Source organism: Thermobia domestica, chromosome 12 (genome assembly GCF_964235325.1).
Source record: "Thermobia domestica chromosome 12, izTheDome1.hap1.1, whole genome shotgun sequence".
In the NCBI taxonomy this organism is placed as follows: domain Eukaryota; kingdom Metazoa; phylum Arthropoda; class Insecta; order Zygentoma; family Lepismatidae; genus Thermobia; species Thermobia domestica.
The window spans coordinates 20511957-20538727 of NC_137465.1; positions in this window are offsets into that span (position 1 = coordinate 20511957).

Below are 26771 nucleotides of genomic sequence, written 5' to 3' on the forward strand. Positions count from 1 at the left end.
AGTGTTGAAACCGAAAGTGAATGAAAATGAAATGAAATCTTTGAGTTTTACGTCCCACATTTAGCTATGCCGGTTAAGCTAAAGGAGACGGTGATGATGAGTAATGAATGAAAAGGGTGGAATGAAGAAAGTGGAAGGAAAGGGGAGAAATTAGAGAAAACCCATGCACGCGGTGTTTGTCCACCACAAAATTCACTTGGCGGGGGCTGGGATCGAACCGGGATACCAAGCACCAAAGGTGAACGCTCTACCACTGAGCCACCGCGGCCCCGAAACCGAAAGTAGTGATAAATTTTAAACACTTCCGGCTTTGTTAAGAATGATGTGGGTTGTGGTGGAAGGTTCTCTTGACACACTGAATGGAGTGCAGAAAATCATATGTCACTAATACCAATTTTGTTCTATAGCAATAAATGTTGAAATAGGAAATGGTTAATTTGACCCACTTCCGCTTTGAATAGAGGCAAAATGGAGGAGATGAAACACTGAATTTTGGTATACTGAATCAATTGGAAGAAAACACATATCGATATATCGTACCTTTTTGATCTATGGAAATCAGTACTGAAAACGTAAGTAATAGTGAATATGAATCAGTTTGGTTCTGATAAGAGTGTTGCTGGTCGATTAGAATGTGCTCTCTTGAGATTCTGAACCGATTGAAGCAAACTAATGGTGGTTATTTATTTCCATTTCTCCCTACGACGATGTGATGAAACAGGAAATTGCTTATTTAAATCACTTCCTGATTGATAAAGAAACTGACACCTATTCTGAGGCAGTGAATTGAATCCAAAAAACCGCGTCTTAATATTTATTATTTTTGCTCTATGGAAATTAATAAATTTTCGTGGAATAGTCACAATATTTTTGTGGAATAAGACCTAAAATAGTTTGCTTTCTCGTGAATCTTGGTTGGTAATAACTTCCCAAAGAGTATTTGATGCTGGGCGGCTATATTGTGTGAAGTCGTTTGAACCAAGGACGTCATTTGGGGAGGACAGTCGGTCCTCCCTTTACGAGTTTGAGGAAAACATGCTTTTAAATAAATTATATAGTAATTCTACTAATAAAAAACATGAAACTCTTATCTTAGTGGCTAATGCCCTCCCCCCCTCCTTGTCTATATCTGAAATTATGTTACTGGCTTGATCTCGAATAAAATGTACAGACCACCGCATTAAACCTTTCCCCTCAGATTTCATAAATTAAATCGTGGTATATTGCAGCATTTATTTATGAAATATAAACATAATTATGTTTCTGGAAAGCTTCCCTCGAAGGAAACTCAGCCTCGAAAATAAGAACTTTTCAAAGACCAATGACTACCATATACTAGGATTATTTGTGAAATGAGAACAAAATCGCCTGAATTGCTTTTGAGCAAATCGTCAAAAGAAGAACCCCTATGAATAAACTGCCCCCTTGTTAATTTTTACCGAATAAATTACTCTAGTTGTGCCTTTGTCTCTGGTTATTAAGGAAATATTTATTTATGAAATATGAAGAAAATCGCTTAACTCGTTTCGGATAAAATCGTCCGAAAGAAAACTCACTCTTAGAGAAAATTACCCCTTGTAGATTTTCTTTTAGACAAGTGAGTTATGCCGTATTGTCACGTTATTACTGAAATATGATAAAAGATTATCTGAGTCGTAGTTGAAAAAATCGCCAGGGATAAACTTACCCCAAGAGCAAGCTATAGATATACCACATTGACTTGACACCTGGTCTTCCGTTCCAGGCGCTGGCATCGGCTGAAGGAATTTCACTAACTTTCGTTAAGGCTCTCTCGCTTAGCAACAGCTGAACCCTTATTGGCTCAACGCATGGGTGTGTCGAGAGTGTAAGCTTTAGTCCGCATTTTTGACACAGCTCAAGACATTTTGGCAGCATTATACAGGGTGCGGCACGTAAAACCGGCCCGTAAAGTGAACTCATAAAATGAAATGTAATGTATTGAATATGATTAACTACAATACATAAATGAAATGTAATGTATTGAATATGACTACTCACCTTCACAGCAGCCTTCACAGCAGGTGCTGAAAGTGTCCTCCGCCCACTTCAATACACATGTGAGCACGATTGAGGAGATTCATATATACCCTTGTCAGTCCTTGTGTTGTAATGCTATTGGTGACATCCTGGATCCTGGTCTTGAGTTCTTCAATTGTGTGTGGATTTGTTTCGTATACTCTTCCCTTTAACAGTCCCCATAAGTAAAAGTCACACGTGGACAAGTCTGGTGACCGAGGAGGCCACAAGCCTTTGCTGATTGTCCTCTCTGGTGTAAACATCTCATGCACAAGGGACAAAGATGCAGCTGATGTGTGGCATGTTGCACCGTCCTGCTGAAAGTAACATAACTGACGCTCCTCTTCGGTCAAGTGTGTATAAAACTTCTCCAGGATTCCCATATACACGTCACTGTTCACTGTCGTCTCAAAGAATATGGGCCCAATAACGCGTGTGGCGGAAATGGCACACCAAACACCAATCTTCTCATCATGCAAGGGTACCTGGTGGATTGCGTGTGGATTTTCTGACAATCGATACCGGTTGTTTTGGGAATTTACGTACCCAGACAGGTGGAACCACGCCTCGTCACTAATGATGAGCATTAGTGGATCCAAGAAACCACTGGCAACATTGCTCAACAGCCATGAACAGAAATGCACCCTCTTCTGCAGGTCAGGCTCCTTCAGTTCTTGCACAACACTTATCCGGTACGGTTTTAACTTCAGTCCCCTTAAAACACGTCTGCAACTTCTCTCACTCGCATGAACCTGTTGACTCAATCTCTTGGTTGACTTTCGAGGACTTCTTGTCATTATCTCCTCCACCTGCAACTTTAATTCAGGTGTGCAGACAGATGGTCGTCTGTTCCTGGGAGCATTTTGAACCGATCCTGTACGCCGCCATTTTTCAATCAATTCCTGAATGGTGCTTTTTGCTGGCACAGAACATCCTGGAAATTTCTCCCGAAACAAATTCTTTGTTTTCACAAAAGATCCAGTGAGAATGAACCTTTCAACAATGGCAACACGCTCGGGTATCGAATACGGCATTATCACACACTGACACTCACCCGGCTTAACACAACGAGGCCTTTTTCTCAACTGGTTTCGACAAGTTTCACTGGCTGCGGCTGCACGTGACTGCTGCAGGTCACGTAAGTCGACCCGACCTCGACACGCCATCTCTTGGTAGGAAGGTAGATTTTTTAAGTGTTGCCAAAAACACCTTATACCAGAATATTACGACGGGTCGGTTTTACGTGCCGCACCCTGTACCTTTCTGAATTCTACCTAGAAGAACGATCCATATCATACTGGACGTATGGAGGTCATGCCACTACCTACGATCCCCCTACTTTTCCAGATTCACTTTTACCCCTGGTTATACTTATGAATATAAAAATATTAGATGAGTGGGAAAGGTATTGAGTTTTGTTGTATCCACATTGTGATATATACAGTAGAGGTGAAAGTTTGCATTTTCATGTGATGAAAATTCGAAACAATAAATGGGAAACCACCCTTAGCAAAGATACATATCAAGAGACTTTATTAGAAGTTCATATTATAGGAAGTGTGTTAGATTTGCCATTCAGCACGGTGCAATAAAGAAAGTGGAATAAAACGTGACAATCTTTAGGAAACCCCCTACAAGTGTTCCTCCATCACAAAGCATTCTTGGCGCGAGCTAGGATCGAACTAGAACAACACACACCAAAGGTGAATACTTTACCATTGAGTCCTGTACTAGTTCATGCATACACCATTCTGAAACTGGATGAATTTTTATTTCCTTACTTGACACAGTAAAATTTAAATTTTACCCCGTATGAATGCCGTTACTGATATAGTGTGACCTTCGGCTGAAACAAATGATATGTTTTCTTCCCTAAGTTCGCGAAGGTTTACTACAGATGGCAGGGATAAAACTTATTGCTCCATAAGTGTAATAAGATTTAAATTAACTTGGTTTTATTTAATTGTAATGTTCCCTGTCAGCTCTAAAACTATCTTAGGTACCGACCAACAGTTTAATCTAAGATTCGAGCTACACAAATTTACATCAGGATTTCAACCGTTTCTCTCGCGATAATTAGCTATAACCAAACCTTTTTAAATTACCCATCAGGAAGACAGTGCAGATTAGTTATTTCGTCGTCAGGTTCGATAACTCTGAATTCATGCGCACAACCCGTCATCCACAAAGGTAGAAGTGAGCCAGTGATGCCAACCTGTGGGGGAAAAGTCCCATATCGTGGGAATTTTTGACCTTATTTTCTCGGAAAGGGATAATAAGTAGCTTATATGGGATTTTTCGAGATCGTAATTTACGGCTTATTCATTTAGATATTATAAAAAGTGACTAACACAGAGAAATTTAATTTTAAATATTATAGCATACTTTTAATTAGTATAACTTGGGAAATTCATACGTAAAATGGGATTTTTTGCCTCTCGACATGGGATTTCATAATGTTTCAGGTTGGCATCACTGGAAGTGACTGCTAAAAAACAGTAATCTCCACAAAGGATAGTTTTAGTCGTTGTAACTATGCATTTCTACCTTTACAAAATTGACCGTTATGCAAGTAATTCAAACAGAGTAGTCCTACATCATAGGCTGAATGTTCACTTGGCCGAGAGTCCCACAACCATAAGGGCTTCGCAAACAGAAATATATGTGTTAATTTCACCTATTACGCGTAAATTGTAATCATAGGGAACACTACATTGGTCAGTCCAAGTACTCATAATAACTACTGTTAAGATGGCACTTAATTCACATACATTAAAATTCTCACTGAAAACTCGAGGCATTTGATTGTTAGTATTAGGATTAGAAATTAGATTTCTGGGCTTTCGGCAGCTATGGCCATGTTAGCCTGTCACTAGGGACGGATCCAGGATTTTCTGAGGGGGGTGTACCAAATAACTGCCAGTACATTTGAATTAAATTGAGTTTTTTAAATGCCTTTAAGCATCTGTGGTGTGAATGAGGAGTTGCCCTGGAAATGCTAAGTACGGTATCTGCTCTCGATGAATCATTTTCCTTCAACCTTCAGAAAATTGACTCAAACTATTGATTTTTGCAAAACTCACTGCCATCTTCTCACTTTAGGTAGTGTATATTAACAACGAAGGGGGGGTACACTTGCACCTTTGACCCCCCCTCTAAATCCGGCCCTGACCGTCACATATGAGGAATGATGTCCTAGGCGATCACACTATCCAAAGAATTGGGGAGAAAGAAAGGAAGAGGTCTAGGATTATTATGTTAGGTAGTATTTGCATACACTGAATGAGAAAAGCTCAGGAAAACCTCAATCAGGATGGCTTGATCTGCTGAATTTTTGTTTTATGTCAGTTACGTATGACTAAATGTTTCGAAGAATGAGTACCAGAAACAAAGTTTCTACTTTTACTAATAATGTTGGAGGACATTCCAAAGATAGGGTAATCAAATTTTTGATGTTATAAACAAGAACACTTTGGTATTAAGCAGGGCCGTGCTGGGATACTAATGAGGGCGGTGGACAAGTCTACTAAAAGGGCGCCCATACAAACAGGAATATATATATAGGGGTGGAACAAAAAATCTAACACGTTCTAAAATCTAAAAGTGTGAAAATCATACATAGTATGGTATGGGTCCTCCTTTTGCATCCAAAACAGCTTGAATCTGACGTGGAATGGACGTATACAGCTCCTGAATCGTGGTGTGTGGAATTTTGTACCATTGTTCCTCCAAAACATGCTCCAGTCCCTGAAGGGATGCTGGTGGAGAGTAATGACACCGAACACGCCTTTCTAACTCAGACCACAATGGCCCAATGATGTTCAGATCTAATGATTGTGGGACCCAGGGGTAGTGTGATAGCTCCTGGGCATGAACCTCGAACCATGATTTCACCGTTTCTGCAGAGTGACAGGGTGCCAAATCATCTTGGTAGATGCCATCACCATCAAGGAATAATATTTGGGCCATGGGTAGAACCTGGTCCCCTAAAATGGCCTCATACGCCTTAGCATTCATCATTCCATGCAGGGCTATCATGGACCTGCAGAAAACCACGATATCACTGCCCATACTGTAACAGAACCACCCCTATGCTTTACAGTTGGGAGCATACTGTCTGTATCATAGGCCTGCGACGATGTTCTCCATACATAAACACGACCGGTTGTTGCAAACAAGGTGAAGGTCGATTCATCGGACCCATTACGTGTTTCCACTGTTCATGAGTCCATGTCTTGCGTTCTTACACCACTAGATACGCCTCTTCGCATTTATTGCTGTAACCAGGGGTTTGGCGATAGCGGCCCTGCCATGAATTTTCATTTTATGACGTTTTCGTCGATTAAACCGGGTTCCGTAGGCCGGAATTGAGTTCAGATGTAATTTTCATTGCAGTGGTCTTCTTTTTAGCTGCTACAATCCGTTTTAATACCCTCCGGTCCCTATCTGACAGGATTGTCTTTCGACCACTGTTGCGCTTTGCAGATGTCGTTTGCCCATGAATTGTGTATGCCCTCGTGACATTGGACACGGTGCCTTTCGATACCCCCACAATGTTCGCTACTGTTGCCACTAAAGCTCCAACCAGACGGGCACCAACGATCATGCCTCTTTGGAAGTCTGTCAGATCGCCCACTTTCACACCACGACACTCACAGGTAAACTGGTTACTGCTGACGGAAGAGGAAGGTTCACATGACACATTGAAAACAAAAAACGATCGGCAACCGCAACACGTGTTGTACAGTGGAGGGCCAAACTTACGTGTCCTGTATGAAGTGTTATTAGATATTTTGTCAACCCCTATATACTGTATATATATATATATATATATATATATATATATATATATATATACTTTGAAAGAAAGTGTGGATGCCTTTCTATATCAAAATCACCACCAATTTTGTTTTGGTATTAACGTAAATAGCTAATTTGTGGAAACCTTGAATCGAAATCCTCTTTACTAGAGAAAAACTTTTTAATTCCTTTAATAACATTTCTGTCAAATAAAAACAAACTAAATGTATCAACAACTTAATATAACTCTATGGGCTATAGACACAGGAGGTTCAGTGCCGCGTTTACAAAAGCTCTCCATTGATTTCTGTCCTTAGCCTACTGAACCCAGTTTCTACTTTATTTTTCAATCTCTGCTAGAACCATTTTAATATTGTCCTCTCATCTGCGCCTCAGTCTTCCTAATTTTCGTTTTCCTATTTGGACTTCCAGTTAGAGCTTTGAAAACGTTTCTAATTTCTTCCATTCTGGCTACATAATCTGTCCATTTGCCAAGCCTCATAGACTTGATGACCCTAAGAGTGTTATTGTAAACGGTATAAAGTTACGCAGTTCCTCGTTATGAAGTTTCCGCCATTCCCCATTCCCGTTCCTCTTGGAGTTCGAATATTGGTTTAAGAATCTTGTTTTCAAATACTTTCAATCTGCGATTTTCCCTCAGAGTCAGTGACTATGTATTGCAACCATACAGCACAACAGGCATGATTATCGTTTTATATTTTAAGCTACAAATTCCCCAACAGAATTCCCGACAAAAAAGATTTGTAACTGAATAGTAACACGACATCCCTGCTTTCAGTTGACATAAAATTTCTTAGTGATTATGGTTTTGGTCTGTTAATAATGATTCTAGATATTTGAAAGTATCCACTTTGTCGAAAGAAAATATTATTTGGTATTTTAACGCATCCGTAAAATGCAGTATTACAATCCCGACAAACTTCCATGTACTTAGTTTTCTCTACATTTATTTCTAAGCTCACATCCCTGCAAGCGTTAATTAAGATTTCTGCATTTCTTTCTATTGTTCTATCATCCCCTATTAAATTTACATCATCAGCATGCGCCATAACTTGGTAAATACAATTCAGCTCTAGAACCAGATTGCTATCTTTGATTTTCATAATAGTGTTCTCCAGGACAAAGTATAATAATAATGACGACAACGCATCTCCTTGTTTCAGGCTATTCTCAACATGAAAGCTCGTGAACAAGAATTTCTTTACTCGAATCTTACTTTGGGATTCATCTAAACCTATCTTTATTAATCTACATTTTCGGTATTTCAAACTCTGTAAGCATGTAGCACAATGTTTCCCTCCTACCCGAGTCTAAAGTCAATAATTGATGTTCCTGAATATTGTATTCCCATTTCCTTTTTCAAGTATTAGTTGAATATTAAATATCTGGTCGATAGTTGGTTGATTTTACCTACATCCGTACTGATAATCTCCAATAATTTCATCTACGTATGGAGTCAATCTTGCTAATAGAATGTTTAAGAGAATTTATTGGATGTTGACAGAAGAGAAATGTCTCAATAATTACTAAACCAGTTTTGTTGCTTTTCTTCTGAACTGGAACAATGATTGATTCTTTTCACTCTTGTGGTAATTCCTCCTTGTTCCAGATAAGGAGAATAAGTTTGTGTATCTTGCTCTACAATTTTTCCCCTCCAGCTAAAATTATGTCAACCAGAATTTCGTCTACACCCGGAGATGTGTGTTTCTTTAAATTTTTTAATAGCGATTTCTATTTCTGTCTGGTTAGGTTCTGGAATATACGGTTATGCTGTATGCATTTCACTTTCTCCACGCACATTAGTTTTTGCTATATGTTAAGAAATCTTTCCATCTATTTAAGATGCTATCCTGATTAGCGAGAACTGTTCCTTTAGCTTTATTTAATATATAAACAGGAAATTGATGGCCTTTCTTAAGTCCGTTAATGCATTTATACATCTCCCGAATGTTTTTATTTTTACTATTATTTTCAAGTTAATTAATTTTAGCTTTCAAAAATCGCGTTTCTTTGTTCTAAAAGTTTTGGAAATTTTACGACTGAAATTTTATGTAGTTATTTCGTTCGAATTTTGTAGCCAACGCTGTTTCTTCTGTTTTCTCTTCTCTGCTACTTTAGTGCATTCCTGGTTGAACCATGCTTTGTTAATACGTATTTCTGCGCGTCTCAATATTTCTTTTGCTGAAATCTTAATGTTCTCTCTAATTTCAACCAAGTATTCTGAACACTAATGCACTCTGAACCTTGTAAAACCAAGAATCTATTTGACACTTCAATCTGGCTCCCCTCTCACCTGACTCTCCTCTAATTTCTTTAAATTAAACCGCTCCGTTTTCAGATATTGAATATTTCCTTTATTCAACGATAGTCTCTCTTATTATCATAATCAACTCCTCTGAACGACCGAATATCAGTTGTGCTAGACTGTTTTCTTCTATCTACAAAAACGTGATCAAATATGTTTTTCCGTCTGGTGAGGTCCAAGTATATTTCTGAACGTCGCGATGTGGGAATTTTGTAATCATCACGATAAAGTTTCTGAATTTGCAAAGTTCACGAGTCTAACGCTGTTGTCACAACCTTCCTTATGCAGACTTTTATCCCCTATAATCGGTTTGAAAACACCCTCTCGTCCTACCTTCGCATTGAAAACGCCTAACAGAATTTTCATATGGTATTTTGGGAGATGATCAAATACCCGTTCTATTCTTTTGTAAAAACTTTTTTATTGTGATCCTTATTTTCTGTTGGGGTACGTACATTTAAAACAATAATATTACTCAACCGACCCTTAAGAGAAATAAAAGAAAATCTATCATTAACAAATTCAACCCATGTAATTGCTGATATTACGTACCGGTATTAGTTTGGGGACGAAAAGCCCTGATCCTAGTTGGTAATTTTTAATTCGTTCCCCGTAAAAGAACGTAAAATTTAACAACTTGACTCCTCCATTTAATCCTCATCTAACTTCCTGATATCCCAATAGGCCCATCGTCTATTTCTAAACTCATTCGTTACACATATTAACGCGCCTGCCCTATAGAGACTTCTTATCTTCCATGTTCCAATTTTCATGTCGATTTTATTTTATCTGAGTTCGTGCCAAGTTATCAGTTGTGACCCGAGGAATCTGCGAATATATCTGAACAAGCCTTTTTTTTCTACAGGTTGAGTTGTTAGCCCCACACCAAATCCCCAAGCTGGAGGATCACCCCTTGTCTGTCCGCGATTGCTTATTCAGTATATTCGCAAGCTAACCTCTATATCCCAGAGGCCTTCTCCTCGATCCACAACCTGAGGACGCGCCGTGCCGTGGTGACAGGAAGACCACATTTGTACTAAATCCTCCGCGCAACGTTGACATTTCATTTTCTTCCAGTTTACCTGTCCATAGCGTGAACTTAAGGTGAAACTAATCTAATTTGGCCCAGTGTTCTTAGTCGCCACCGCAGCAATTGCTACGGAAAATTAAAAATATGTTGTCCGGGAACGTAGTCGCGAAGATAAATGCCGACAGTGAACATATTTGGATTACTTCATACAGATAAACTTATCATATGTTATTTATTAGCTAATTAATTCAAAAGTAAACAGAAACATACAATTACTATTAAAATAATATATGACTGTGAATTTTATGAAATTTTATATTGCTTTCGATTATTCATGAACATACTAAAACATGAAACACACAAGATTAATATCATGTCTAACGAAGTAAGTATTGCAGTAAGTAGCAGGTAATTTACAACAGTAATTTATATATATATAAATATGGCTAAATAGGACAGATTGTGGGCTTATTGCACGCAGTAGCATTTTCTTCATTTAATGTGCTTAGATTTAGCTATAGTATGTTAACGCATATTTGCACAGTAGCGTAGGATATTAAGTATATAGTAATGCTAGATGCTTCACGTAGTTTATGTACAATTAGTAGTAAATATAGTATCTTCTGTCGAATATTATATATTTGTAACCACATTTGTTATGTCTCATCTTCGTTTCAGGTATCCCATCCTCAACATACTAGCTGTTTAACCACGACTTTTAAGTATTCTTTTTATTTATTTACCATTCATATCCTTTCTTTTATTTATATTCTATTATTTTACTTTTATCAACTCATTTATTATTATCAATTGCATTTTATATATCTTCGCCGTACTTAATTACATATATGTATATATATATTCCTTTTTTTATTTATTTATTTATATCTCGCCGTATCCTTTTATTAATTGAATTTCTTAATGTCGTGTTACAGGTTAACGCAGCTAACTCAGGTGATACGCTGAAGTAAGAATGATGTAACTACAGAAGACAGAAGTAAGAAGTCGACAGAAATGTACATAAGAAGCAGATATATTGATTATTATCGCTCTAATGCGTAATTAGATTGCAATTGCTACGTGCATATTATAGTAATCAAACAACAGAAATTAGCTAAATTTGTATGCCACAATCTTTGTCAGTGCCATCATTTTTTAACTGCAGATTATACTAAACAGTAAGAATCAAATAAATGTGAATAAGTAACAGGATTGAACGAGGTATTCAGTCACAGCAAATTTAGTTGATCTGTTGATCGAGATAAGTATATTGTAGCAGGACTCGATTTTCGAGGAAAATAATTTGTATATTTTGATTCTATTTTATGTTTATGTCACAAAATCATTTATTGAGGTTATGGGAATTAAATGTTGTATATGCGAGTAAATGCAAGCTGCACAAAGTTGCTAATGTTTGTGTCAGCAGTTTATTGTAAACACATGTGTACAAGAATGTCATCGTTGAGAGTCTGGCAATGTAGGAAGGAAATGTTGACAATGTGTCTATCCTCACATTAGCCAGATTCTAGAAATTGTATAAAGTGAATCTGTAAGATTTCACGAATTTCATGAGATTACGGATGTACGGAGAATTGCTTAGAATCGGGAAATCAGAACGTGTCGAGGATTGCAATTTTGAGTTTTGACACATGGAAGGAATTTGTCTCTCCATGTGAAAACGGTGTTGCACGTGCTGCAGCAGACGACGACAAGCAGACGACGGAGGTTGGACAACGCCAAACAAAACTGGAGGACGAGAAGGTTTTGGGAGAGTTCTTGAAGAGAGTTCGTGAACAGTCCTTTGAAAGTTCATAGAGATTCGACAGTGGACAGTACTTCGAGATTTGATAGGAAGTCTATAGTAGAGTCTATGATCAAGTTACAGTGATCATTCTTTGGTTCGAGTTTGGAGAACCAAGTTCTATTCGAGAATCAGCCAGATGACAGAAGGAGAAAATAATTTATATTCCAAATCATCCTAACAACGTAGAACGTCACGCAGAGAGTAGCATTGGAACGGAATCATACTTCAATGCTCATTTCGTCTTTCATCAGCTAGGAGATTCAGCTTAAAGGAGCCGAGTTCAACGCCGGAAGAACGAGGGAAATACACCAGTTCATCCAGGTATGTGTAGCACCGATTCAGTATTCAAAAGCTCAATACTTGACCGTTTCTGTACTCGTCTGGCAAAATGAATCTTAATATCCGTCATTACTAACATTCTGAAATCTTACAGTTCACTCATAAACATAACGAAATACAGTGTTTTTATTTTAATGAAGTGGACGTATTGTTATTTAATTTATCCCCAAATGAGAAACCTCTCGCAAGTTAATATCAGTGTTTGTCCCACTCATTCTAGATGGTGAGTGGAAGGCGCCTAGTTGCACTCAACTTTGCATCCCCAATTAGGCACTGAGTGGCTAGGTTGTCATGGTGGAAATTGCTGGTTTTGGCAATAGGCCGATCAGTAGCGATCTCAGACAGTAAATTTAAATAATTAAACCCTCTTTTAACCACCCATAGGTTAAATGATAAGATATTACGTAACGGAAACCCATCCTTCCCACCCTCTCGACGATGAAGTGTAATTTTAAGTATTGTGATCGTATTTTCTCGAATTAGGTTAAGGTAGTAAGTTATCATGTGTTAATTGATATAGTGAATTTAAGGTTTTGCAATAAGAAAATAGTTATCCGATTCTCCCGACAAGTTAATTAAGTAGCTCGAATATAAGTGTTGTAAGAATAAGTTTAAGTAATTAATAAGTAAATGAGTAACGAAAGTATTCGTACGAGAGCACAAAAAGCGGCAAAAGGAGTACAGGTCGGAAATTTGTTTAATATTACAAGTTCGAGTAAGAAAAAGCAAGAAAGTGTGAAACCAAATTTGAAATTAGGACCCGTCGAGAATTTTCCGTCCAGTCCTATAGCAAAATCTTATACGGAAGATTTTACATCATTTTTTCCATTTGAAAGTAGCGTAATTGGTAATAAGCAGTCGAGTAGTACAAAAGAAGATAAAATGGCGACAGGAGTAACATTTTATTCCGATGTAAACAAACTTCCGAAGTTTGACTTGAAGACAGATAGCGATATAATTGGTTTCTTTGATGAGTTTGACGACGCGTGTCAAATGGCAGGCGTAAGTGAGGAAAAGAGAAAAGAGCTATTACCTAGTGTATTTAAAGGGAATGGTAGACAATGGATGAAGGTATTTTTAAAGAGAAGGAATGTTAGTGAAACTAGTTATAAGCAACTACAGAAAAGCATAATAGAAGAATTTACACGTACAAATGTAACATTAGATATAGAGGAACGTATAAGAGAAAGGTGGCATCTCGAGGATGAACCTATAATAAATTACGTGTATGATATGCTAGTTTTGTGCGAAAGATTAGACGCTAGCATGGATGATAAAAAGAAAATAGGGATAATTGTAGGTGGTCTTCAGCCATATTTTATGGAACGAGTAGGAACTAACTCGTATTCCACAATTGATAAATTTGTAGAGGATCTTCAGAAAATAGAGAAGAATAAGTGCAAAGTAGAGAAACGCGTTAAACGGGAAAACGGAAAGGTTACTGTCAAAGACCTTTTAAAGAAAATGAGAGAACAAGTAGAAGAGGATGATAGCGATGTGGAAGTAGACAAGTTGTTAAAGAAAGAGATTAAAAATAGGGAAGACGTAAAAATTAAGCAAGAACCACCGAGTATCACTCAGTTGGGTGAGCTAGAGAAGAAAATAGAGAAATTACAGTTGACATTAGCTGCTAATTTTCAAGACCGAAATAGTAGAGAAGATAAAAGCGGTAGTGATTCGAAGCAACAGAAGAATAATATTAATAATTTTAGAGGAAATATAAATTTTCGGAATGGAGGACGAAATTTTTATAAGAATAATGGAAATAGGAATTGGAATCGGAATGGCAATAATAATAGTTATAATAGGAATAGAGGTTCTAGCGGATACAATAATGGAAGAGGATTCAGAAATAATTGGCGTAATAACAGAGGCGGAAGGAAGACAGGTTTTTGGCAACAAAGAGGGAATAGTTGTTGTGCGAATGGTGGTAATGGTACATCATGGTGCCAAAATCATAGCCAAGTAAATAGTCCAGTACAGTATGTTCCAGTGGTACCGAACCAGATAAATGGTACAACTTATTATCAGGCTACAAGTTCAAATAATTTAAACTAAGTCAAACTGTAAATGACAGAGGCACATTTACAGGTGGTAAATTAAAAGTTAGAGAAATAGTAGCCTCTACGTTAACTGATAATAATATGCTCTATGTTCCGATAGAAGTAGATGGTAGAAGTCATAAGGCGTTGATTGATACAGGATCGCAGATATCTATTGTAAATGAAAAGCTAGTCCCACCTAGTGCGAAGGTAATACCTAGACCTACACGTATTCGTGGAATAACACAGAATGTGTTAGTAGTAAATAAGATCGCTGTGATTAGATTTAAAATGGCCGGACAGACATTTCATTTGGAATTTCGCGTAGTGAAGGATTTTCCGTATCAAGTTTTGATCGGGAATGATTTTCTACAGAGTCAGAATTGCCAAATAAATTACGGTCAGAATAAATTGACATTGCAGAGATTTGGAAAGCCAAGATTAAGGAAAAGGGAAGAACAGGAATCTGTGACTGTGTCTGATAATGCAGCTTTAGGAATAAAACATTGTATTAGACCAAGATGGGTATTAGGTCATAAGGTACGGTTGTTACCTAGGACTAAGACTACTGTGGAAGTGAATTTGGTTAGTTCTTGGAATAACAGGGAATACTTGTTAGAACCGGACAGGAAGATAGAAGCCCAATACAATGTGTTGATTCCGCGTGCACTTTTATCGGCTGAAAATAACAAGATCGAAATTATTAATCCATCTAATAGAGTAATTTTATTAAGACCAAATGTAACGCTAGGAAAAGCTGAAGAATGCGTGGATGAAGAACAATTGAAGAACGAAGGATTATCAACCGAAGATATAGATAGTATTTTAAGATCTCGTAGAAATTTTGATAAATCTCGATTGAAATTTGGGACCGAAACGAAACCGGAAATTAGGAATAAAATTGAGAATTTATGCTATGATTTTGCGGATGTTTTTGCATGGCAGGACGATGAATTAGGCCAAGTAAAACATTTTGAGCACCACATCGAGTTAGAAACAAAAGTACCATTTAGACGACACCAATATCCAATTCCCATAGCGTTAAGAGATAAAGTCAAGGAACAAATTAATATTTTGTTAAGGCAAGGAATAATTGAAGAAAGTTCAAGTGCTTACAACTCTCCGATGTTGTTTATACAAAAACCGTCAGGGGGTATTCGTGCAGTTTTGGACTGTCGGTTTTTGAACAAATGCGTCAAATTACATAGCATTGCGCTGCCTCCGATCCATCAAATTTTAACGTGTATGGGAGGACATAAATATTTTAGTATTTTGGACGTAAAATCAGCTTATCATCAAGTGCCTATTTTTGAGGAGTCACGGGAGTATACCTCATTCAATATACCAGGCGTAGGAGCTTATCAGTATCGTGTTCTTCCGATGGGATACTTACAATCGCCCGCCATATACACAAAAATAATGGCGATGACCCTGGCAAATGTAAATCCGGAGTCAGTTTCCTATTATATGGATGATGTATTTATATATACGAATAATCAGGAGAAAATGGTAGATGTACTACAATTAGTTTTCAAAAGATTGAGACATTACGGACTCAAGCTATCTGTAGAAAAATGTCAGTTCATAGAAAGGAAAATTTGGCTCTCGGACACATTGTCAGTGACGCAGGATACGAGGTTAGCCCGAAGATAATTCAGGCGATAAAAGCATGTAAGGCCCCGAATAATGTAAAGCAGTTAAAATCTTTTCTTGGTTTAACAAATTACGTTAGAAAATTCTGTAAGGACTATGCCAAAATCACATCAGCGTTTCAACCAATTTTGAAAAAGGGTCATAAGTTCGAATGGAATGAATCACACCAGCAGGCGTTCGATCAATTAAAATCAGCACTACTGAATGCACCATTACTAGCTCCATTTAGGGAAGATTTGGACACGAGAGTGTACACAGATGCGTCGACTAGTTCGATTGGTGGAGTTTTAATGCAAAAACAGGCTAATGGTGAATGGACACCAGTAGCGTATTACAGTCGTGTGTTACGTCCACAAGAGAAGACCAAACACATAGTGGAATTAGAAATATTGGCAGTGATAAGTTCTTTAAGAGCATTTAATTATTACTTGTTCAATAAAGAATTTGAGCTGTACACCTATTGTAAGGCATTAAAGTATTTGCAAACGTCACCTAAATTAGCTCCGAAATTGGTAAGATGGAGTTTAGAAATAGCTCAGTATAAGTACACACCGGTGCATTGTCCTGGAGAAAAGAATCCTAGTGATATTTTGTCCAGGAACACAGACATTGAACCAACAGTAGACGATATTGAGTTAGAAACGTTGAAAGTGAATTCCGAAGATCTCCAAGTTAATTTGACTCTCGATGAGGACATTGACGTTGGCGAGTTACAGAGAAAAGATTCGTTTTTCGGACCGATTATGGATGCAATTGAACACCCAGAGGATGCTGACGTAAAGGCCGAAAAGCAAGCCCGTTGGTATACGGTAAAGGACGATAGGCTGTATAGAACACAAAGAATGGCAGGTGGTACAAAATTATTATTATGTATTCCGTATGCGTTAAGAGAACAGGTATTCAAGAATCTACATTGTTCGGTATATGGTGGCGGACATTTTTCGTACACGAAATGCTATAGACGTGCATTAAAATTAATATATTTTCCGAACATGAAGAAATTTTTCATGGAGAAGATAGGAGAATGCATAAGTTGCCAGATACAGAAAAGAAAGACAGGAAGAGTACCATTTCACGCGCAGACGTACCCCTCTTATGCTCCATTTCAGTCAGTTGTGATGGATGAGGTTGGTCCTTTCAAATTGTCTCGTAACAATAGAAATAAGTACATTCTAGTGTTTGTAGATAATGCAACTAGATTTGTTATCGCTAGAGCGGTACCCGCAGTAACGGCAGAGATCGTTGCGCAGGTAATTTTCGAAGATCTGATTACGAAACATGGAGTTCCATCTCAGCTCCATCTGGACAGGCTATCATCTCATCGCAGCAGAATAGTGGAAGAAATGGCAGAGAAATTTGGAATGCAATTGCATTTTGCGAATACAAGCGCCCATTATTCGATAGGGAGTGCAGAAAGGGCCATTGGCTCATTACAGCAAGTAATGAAGCATTACATTGACAAGGATTTTTCAAACTGGGACGAGATCTTGCCAAGTTTGATATTTACTATTAATACGCAAGTGCATGATGGTACTGGTTTTTCGCCATACTATCTCTTGCATGGAGTCGAACCAAGAACGTTTCTTGAGCAGGACCTAGACATTCCTTGCGAATACGTCGACAATGAGGTGAGACTTCAGAGCATAAAAGAGGCACGACAGCTAGCGTACAAAAATTTGCAGAGAAGATTTAGATCTCAGAAGAAGCAAATAGAGAAAAAGTTTGATCAACCGAATTTTGAAATTGGTCAAAAAGTGTTAATTAGGGAAATGCCAAGAGCAGGTTTGCCCGCATGTTTTGGTAACCGTTACAATACTAAAGGGGTAATAGTGGACAAGATAAACAATAATTCATACAAAGTACAGTATGAAACTAAAAATGGTGAAAAGAAGAGTGACACTATAGACTTAAGACGATTAAAATTATTTGTAGAAAGTAAAAATGGTGAAAAATATGGTGAGACAGATAAAACATCAGACGGTGATGAATAAATTTTGATTTGGTGGAAAAAAACGTTTTAACATAGGGTCTAATGTAACTATGGTACAAATTGGGTCTACCGATGAAGTGTCAGAAAGGGGGCACTTTCTCAACCAAACCCTAATCCCGAGATTGGAGGAAATGCTAATCTCCATCAGGAAATTTCCCGAATCGATAGACTTTTTGAATTATAGTTACTAGAATTGTGAATAAATAATAAATGTAGGGAATGTAAAATTAAAATTATTAATTAAAATCAGTTGACACCTAGAAAGTAAAAAAAAATAAAAATAAGATATAAAATACATAGGATTAAATAAATTGTTGACAGTAGACTAAAACACAAATAAATAAATAAATGAATAGTAACAGGAAATTAATATTAGGTTTTACTAATTCCAGAATTTTATTCGAGACTGAAAAGGAAACATTAGAATAATGAAATATGACTATAACGAAAACAACATCGACTTATTGTTAAAAACGCCGATTGTTTATGAAAATACTGTATCAAAAATGTTTAATGTAATTTCAATGGGTTATCTAACTAACAATTTTCGAACGTACTATAAGTTACCGGAAGTGGTATACTTAGCTAATGGAATATATCACACACTAGATCGATCGAAATGTGAATTCAAGAGTTTCTTGTATTTTTGCGAGCAGATATCACTAGATGATGCAGCTAAATGCTTGAACAACATTGTGTTCAATGGATCGTTAAGTGGTTGCGAACAACAAACCGAGAAATACCTAGGCAAGGTAGTGTACAAATATACTCATGCTGGAGTATTATACTCATCACTGGTAGAAGGATATGTAACTAAGTTAGGTAAACATCACGAAGTTACATCGACGAAGGTAAATTTTGGGAACAATTGCTCGTATTTTATTGAATACGATTCATTCGATAACCTAATTTTGGAGAATTGGCGATTCCAACAAGAAAAGTAATAAGCATAAACAATAAGCATTTAAGTTTGATAGGGAATTGGACGCTAAAGCAATTAAATTTTAGTATACACCATGAGGAACTCAACAATCTAGCTGAAAATTTATTAAAACTGAAAGTGGATACCACTGTACCACTACTAATAATTAGAACGAATTACATAATGTATGTAATAGCAGCAATCATATTTGTATTAATTATTTCAGTCATTGCATTAATAACGTCGTACACCAATCGAACTAGTCGATGCATCTGTGTACACTCTCGTGTCCAAATCTTCCCTAAATGGAGCTAGTAATGGTGCATTCAGTAGTGCTGATTTTAATTGATCGAACGCCTGCTGGTGTGATTCATTCCATTCGAACTTATGACCCTTTTTCAAAATTGGTTGAAACGCTGATGTGATTTTGGCATAGTCCTTACAGAATTTTCTAACGTAATTTGTTAAACCAAGAAAAGATTTTAACTGCTTTACATTATTCGGGGCCTTACATGCTTTTATCGCCTGAATTATCTTCGGGCTACCCTCGTATCCTGCGTCACTGACAATGTGTCCGAGAGCCAAAATTTTCCTTTCTATGAACTGACATTTTTCTACTGATAGTTTGAGTCCGTAATGTCTCAATCTTTTGAAAACTGATTGTAGTACATCTACCATTTTCTCCTGATTATTCGTATATATAAATACATCATCCATATAATAGGAAACTGACTCTGGATTTACATTTGCCAGGGTCATCGCCATTATTTTTGTGTATATGGCGGGCGATTGTAAGTATCCCATCGGAAGAACACGATACTGATAAGCTCCTACGCCTGGTATATTGAATGAGGTATACTCCCGTGACTCCTCAGAAATAGGCACTTGATGATAAGCTGATTTTACGTCCAAAATACTAAAATATTTATGTCCTCCCATACACGTTAAAATTTGATGGATCGGAGGCAGCGCAATGCTATGTAATTTGACGCATTTGTTCAAAAACCGACAGTCCAAAACTGCACGAATACCCCCTGACGGTTTTTGTATAAACAACATCGGAGAGTTGTAAGCACTTGAACTTTCTTCAATTATTCCTTGCCTTAACAAAATATTAATTTGTTCCTTGACTTTATCTCTTAACGCTATGGGAATTGGATATTGGTGTCGTCTAAATGGTACTTTTGTTTCTAACTCGATGTGGTGCTCAAAATGTTTTACTTGGCCTAATTCATCGTCCTGCCATGCAAAAACATCCGCAAAATCATAGCATAAATTCTCAATTCTATTCCTAATTTCCGGTTTCGTTTCGGTCCCAAATTTCAATCGAGATTTATCAAAATTTCTACGAGATCTTAAAATACTATCTATATCTTCGGTTGATAATCCTTCGTTCTTCAATTGTTCTTCATCCACGCATTCTTCAGCTTTTCCTAGCGTTACATTTGGTCTTAATAAAATTGCTCTATTAGATGGATTAATAATTTCGATCTTGTTATTTTCAGCCGATAAAAGTGCACGCGGAATCAACACATTGTATTGGGCTTCTATCTTCCTGTCCGGTTCTAACAAGTATTCCCTGTTATTCCAAGAACTAACCAAATTCACTTCCACAGTAGTCTTAGTCCTAGGTAACAACCGTACCTTATGACCTAATACCCATCTTGGTCTAATACAATGTTTTATTCCTAAAGCTGCATTATCAGACACAGTCACAGATTCCTGTTCTTCCCTTTTCCTTAATCTTGGCTTTCCAAATCTCTGCAATGTCAATTTATTCTGACCGTAATTTATTTGGCAATTCTGACTCTGTAGAAAATCATTCCCGATCAAAACTTGATACGGAAAATCCTTCACTACGCGAAATTCCAAATGAAATGTCTGTCCGGCCATTTTAAATCTAATCACAGCGATCTTATTTACTACTAACACATTCTGTGTTATTCCACGAATACGTGTAGGTCTAGGTATTACCTTCGCACTAGGTGGGACTAGCTTTTCATTTACAATAGATATCTGCGATCCTGTATCAATCAACGCCTTATGACTTCTACCATCTACTTCTATCGGAACATAGAGCATATTATTATCAGTTAACGTAGAGGCTACTATTTCTCTAACTTTTAATTTACCACCTGTAAATGTGCCTCTGTCATTTTCAGTTTGACTTAGTTTAAATTATTTGAACTTGTAGCCTGATAATAAGTTGTACCATTTATCTGGTTCGGTACCACTGGAACATACTGTACTGGACTATTTACTTGGCTATGATTTTGGCACCATGATGTACCATTACCACCATTCGCACAACAACTATTCCCTCTTTGTTGCCAAAAACCTGTCTTCCTTCCGCCTCTGTTATTACGCCAATTATTTCTGAATCCTCTTCCATTATTGTATCCGCTAGAACCTCTATTCCTATTATAACTATTATTATTGCCATTCCGATTCCAATTCCTATTTCCATTATTCTTATAAAAATTTCGTCCTCCATTCCGAAAATTTATATTTCCTCTAAAATTATTAATATTATTCTTCTGTTGCTTCGAATCACTACCGCTTTTATCTTCTCTACTATTTCGGTCTTGAAAATTAGCAGCTAATGTCAACTGTAATTTCTCTATTTTCTTCTCTAGCTCACCCAACTGAGTGATACTCGGTGGTTCTTGCTTAATTTTTACGTCTTCCCTATTTTTAATCTCTTTCTTTAACAACTTGTCTACTTCCACATCGCTATCATCCTCTTCTACTTGTTCTCTCATTTTCTTTAAAAGGTCTTTGACAGTAACCTTTCCGTTTTCCCGTTTAACGCGTTTCTCTACTTTGCACTTATTCTTCTCTATTTTCTGAAGATCCTCTACAAATTTATCAATTGTGGAATACGAGTTAGTTCCTACTCGTTCCATAAAATATGGCTGAAGACCACCTACAATTATCCCTATTTTCTTTTTATCATCCATGCTAGCGTCTAATCTTTCGCACAAAACTAGCATATCATACACATAATTTATTATAGGTTCATCCTCGAGATGCAACCTTTCTCTTATACGTTCCTCTATATCTAATGTTACATTTGTACGTGTAAATTCTTCTATTATGCTTTTCTGTAGTTGCTTATAACTAGTTTCACTAACATTCCTTCTCTTTAAAAATACCTTCATCCATTGTCTACCATTCCCTTTAAATACACTAGGTAATAGCTCTTTTCTCTTTTCCTCACTTACGCCTGCCATTTGACACGCGTCGTCAAACTCATCAAAGAAACCAATTATATCGCTATCTGTCTTCAAGTCAAACTTCGGAAGTTTGTTTACATCGGAATAAAATGTTACTCCTGTCGCCATTTTATCTTCTTTTGTACTACTCGACTGCTTATTACCAATTACGCTACTTTCAAATGGAAAAATTGATGTAAAATCTTCCGTATAAGATTTTGCTATAGGACTGGACGGAAAATTCTCGACGGGTCCTAATTTCAAATTTGGTTTCACACTTTCTTGCTTTTTCTTACTCGAACTTGTAATATTAAACAAATTTCCGACCTGTACTCCTTTTGCCGCTTTTTGTGCTCTCGTACGAATACTTTCGTTACTCATTTACTTATTAATTACTTAAACTTATTCTTACAACACTTATATTCGAGCTACTTAATTAACTTGTCGGGAGAATCGGATAACTATTTTCTTATTGCAAAACCTTAAATTCACTATATCAATTAACACATGATAACTTACTACCTTAACCTAATTCGAGAAAATACGATCACAATACTTAAAATTACACTTCATCGTCGAGAGGGTGGGAAGGATGGGTTTCCGTTACGTAATATCTTATCATTTAACCTATGGGTGGTTAAAAGAGGGTTTAATTATTTAAATTTACTGTCTGAGATCGCTACTGATCGGCCTATTGCCAAAACCAGCAATTTCCACCATGACAACCTAGCCACTCAGTGCCTAATTGGGGATGCAAAGTTGAGTGCAACTAGGCGCCTTCCACTCACCATCTAGAATGAGTGGGACAAACACTGATATTAACTTGCGAGAGGTTTCTCATTTGGGGATAAATTAAATAACAATACGTCCACTTCATTAAAATAAAAACACTGTATTTCGTTATGTTTATGAGTGAACTGTAAGATTTCAGAATGTTAGTAATGACGGATATTAAGATTCATTTTGCCAGACGAGTACAGAAACGGTCAAGTATTGAGCTTTTGAATACTGAATCGGTGCTACACATACCTGGATGAACTGGTGTATTTCCCTCGTTCTTCCGGCGTTGAACTCGGCTCCTTTAAGCTGAATCTCCTAGCTGATGAAAGACGAAATGAGCATTGAAGTATGATTCCGTTCCAATGCTACTCTCTGCGTGACGTTCTACGTTGTTAGGATGATTTGGAATATAAATTATTTTCTCCTTCTGTCATCTGGCTGATTCTCGAATAAAACTTGGTTCTCCAAACTCGAACCAAAGAATGATCACTGTAACTTGATCATAGACTCTACTATAGACTTCCTATCAAATCTCGAAGTACTGTCCACTGTCGAATCTCTATGAACTCTCAAAGGACTGTTCACGAACTCTCTTCAAGAACTCTCCCAAAACCTTCTCGTCCTCCAGTTTTGTTTGGCGTTGTCCAACCTCCGTCGTCTGCTTGTCGTCGTCTGCTGCAGCACGTGCAACACCGTTTTCACATGGAGAGACAAATTCCTTCCATGTGTCAAAACTCAAAATTGCAATCCTCGACACGTTCTGATTTCCCGATTCTAAGCAATTCTCCGTACATCCGTAATCTCATGAAATTCGTGAAATCTTACAGATTCACTTTATACAATTTCTAGAATCTGGCTAATGTGAGGATAGACACATTGTCAACATTTCCTTCCTACATTGCCAGACTCTCAACGATGACATTCTTGTACACATGTGTTTACAATAAACTGCTGACACAAACATTAGCAACTTTGTGCAGCTTGCATTTACTCGCATATACAACATTTAATTCCCATAACCTCAATAAATGATTTTGTGACATAAACATAAAATAGAATCAAAATATACAAATTATTTTCCTCGAAAATCGAGTCCTGCTACAATATACTTATCTCGATCAACAGATCAACTAAATTTGCTGTGACTGAATACCTCGTTCAATCCTGTTACTTATTCACATTTATTTGATTCTTACTGTTTAGTATAATCTGCAGTTAAAAAATGATGGCACTGACAAAGATTGTGGCATACAAATTTAGCTAATTTCTGTTGTTTGATTACTATAATATGCACGTAGCAATTGCAATCTAATTACGCATTAGAGCGATAATAATCAATATATCTGCTTCTTATGTACATTTCTGTCGACTTCTTACTTCTGTCTTCTGTAGTTACATCATTCTTACTTCAGCGTATCACCTGAGTTAGCTGCGTTAACCTGTAACACGACATTAAGAAATTCAATTAATAAAAGGATACGGCGAGATATAAATAAATAAATAAAAAAAGGAATATATATATACATATATGTAATTAAGTACGGCGAAGATATATAAAATGCAATTGATAATAATAAATGAGTTGATAAAAGTAAAATAATAGAATATAAATAAAAGAAAGGATATGAATGGTAAATAAATAAAAAGAATACTTAAAAGTCGTGGTTAAACAGCTAGTATGTTGAGGATGGGATACCTGAAACGAAGATGAGACATAACAAATGTGGTTACAAATATATAATATTCGACAGAAGATACTATATTTACTACTAATTGTACATAAACTACGTGAAGCATCTAGCATTACTATATACTTAATATCCTACGCTACTGTGCAAATATGCGTTAACATACTATAGCTAAATCTAAGCACATTAAATGAAGAAAATGCTACTGCGTGCAATAAGCCCACAATCTGTCCTATTTAGCCATATTTATATATATATAAATTACTGTTGTAAATTACCTGCTACTTACTGCAATACTTACTTCGTTAGACATGATATTAATCTTGTGTGTTTCATGTTTTAGTATGTTCATGAATAGTCGAAAGCAATATAAAATTTCATAAAATTCACAGTCATATATTATTTTAATAGTAATTGTATGTTTCTGTTTACTTTTGAATTAATTAGCTAATAAATAACATATGATAAGTTTATCTGTATGAAGTAATCCAAATATGTTCACTGTCGGCATTTATCTTCGCGACTACGTTCCCGGACAACATATTTTTAATTTTCCGTAGCAATTGCTGCGGTGGCGACTAAGAACACTGGGCCAAATTAGATTAGTTTCACCTTAAGTTCACGCTATGGACAGGTAAACTGGAAGAAAATGAAATGTCAACGTTGCGCGGAGGATTTAGTACAAATGTGGTCTTCCTGTCACCACGGCACGGCGCGTCCTCAGGTTGTGGATCGAGGAGAAGGCCTCTGGGATATAGAGGTTAGCTTGCGAATATACTGAATAAGCAATCGCGGACAGACAAGGGGTGATCCTCCAGCTTGGGGATTTGGTGTGGGGCTAACAACTCAACCTGTAGAAAAAAAAGGCTTGTTCAGATATATTCGCAGATTCCTCGGGTCACAACTGATAACTTGGCACGAACTCAGATAAAATAAAATCGACATGAAAATTGGAACATGGAAGATAAGAAGTCTCTATAGGGCAGGCGCGTTAATATGTGTAACGAATGAGTTTAGAAATAGACGATGGGCCTATTGGGATATCAGGAAGTTAGATGAGGATTAAATGGAGGAGTCAAGTTGTTAAATTTTACGTTCTTTTACGGGGAACGAATTAAAAATTACCAACTAGGATCAGGGCTTTTCGTCCCCAAACTAATACCGGTACGTAATATCAGCAATTACATGGGTTGAATTTGTTAATGATAGATTTTCTTTTATTTCTCTTAAGGGTCGGTTGAGTAATATTATTGTTTTAAATGTACGTACCCCAACAGAAAATAAGGATCACAATAAAAAAGTTTTTACAAAAGAATAGAACGGGTATTTGATCATCTCCCAAAATACCATATGAAAATTCTGTTAGGCGTTTTCAATGCGAAGGTAGGACGAGAGGGTGTTTTCAAACCGATTATAGGGAATAAAAGTCTGCATAAGGAAGGTTGTGACAACAGCGTTAGACTCGTGAACTTTGCAAATTCAGAAACTTTATCGTGATGATTACAAAATTCCCACATCGCGACGTTCAGAAATATACTTGGACCTCACCAGACGGAAAAACATATTTGATCACGTTTTTGTAGATAGAAGAAAACAGTCTAGCACAACTGATATTCGGTCGTTCAGAGGAGTTGATTATGATAATAAGAGAGACTATCGTTGAATAAAGGAAATATTCAATATCTGAAAACGGAGCGGTTTAATTTAAAGAAATTAGAGGAGAGTCAGGTGAGAGGGGAGCCAGATTGAAGTGTCAAATAGATTCTTGGTTTTACAAGGTTCAGAGTGCATTAGTGTTCAGAATACTTGGTTGAAATTAGAGAGAACATTAAGAATTCAGCAAAAGAAATATTGAGACGCGCAGAAATACGTATTAACAAAGCATGGTTCAACCAGGAATGCACTAAAGTAGCAGAGAAGAGAAAACAGAAGAAACAGCGTTGGCTACAAAATTCGAACGAAATAACTACATAAAATTTCAGTCGTAAAATTTCCAAAACTTTTAGAACAAAGAAACGCGATTTTTGAAAGCTAAAATTAATTAACTTGAAAATAATAGTAAAAATAAAAACATTCGGGAGATGTATAAATGCATTAACGGACTTAAGAAAGGCTATCAATTTCCTGTTTATATATTAAATAAAG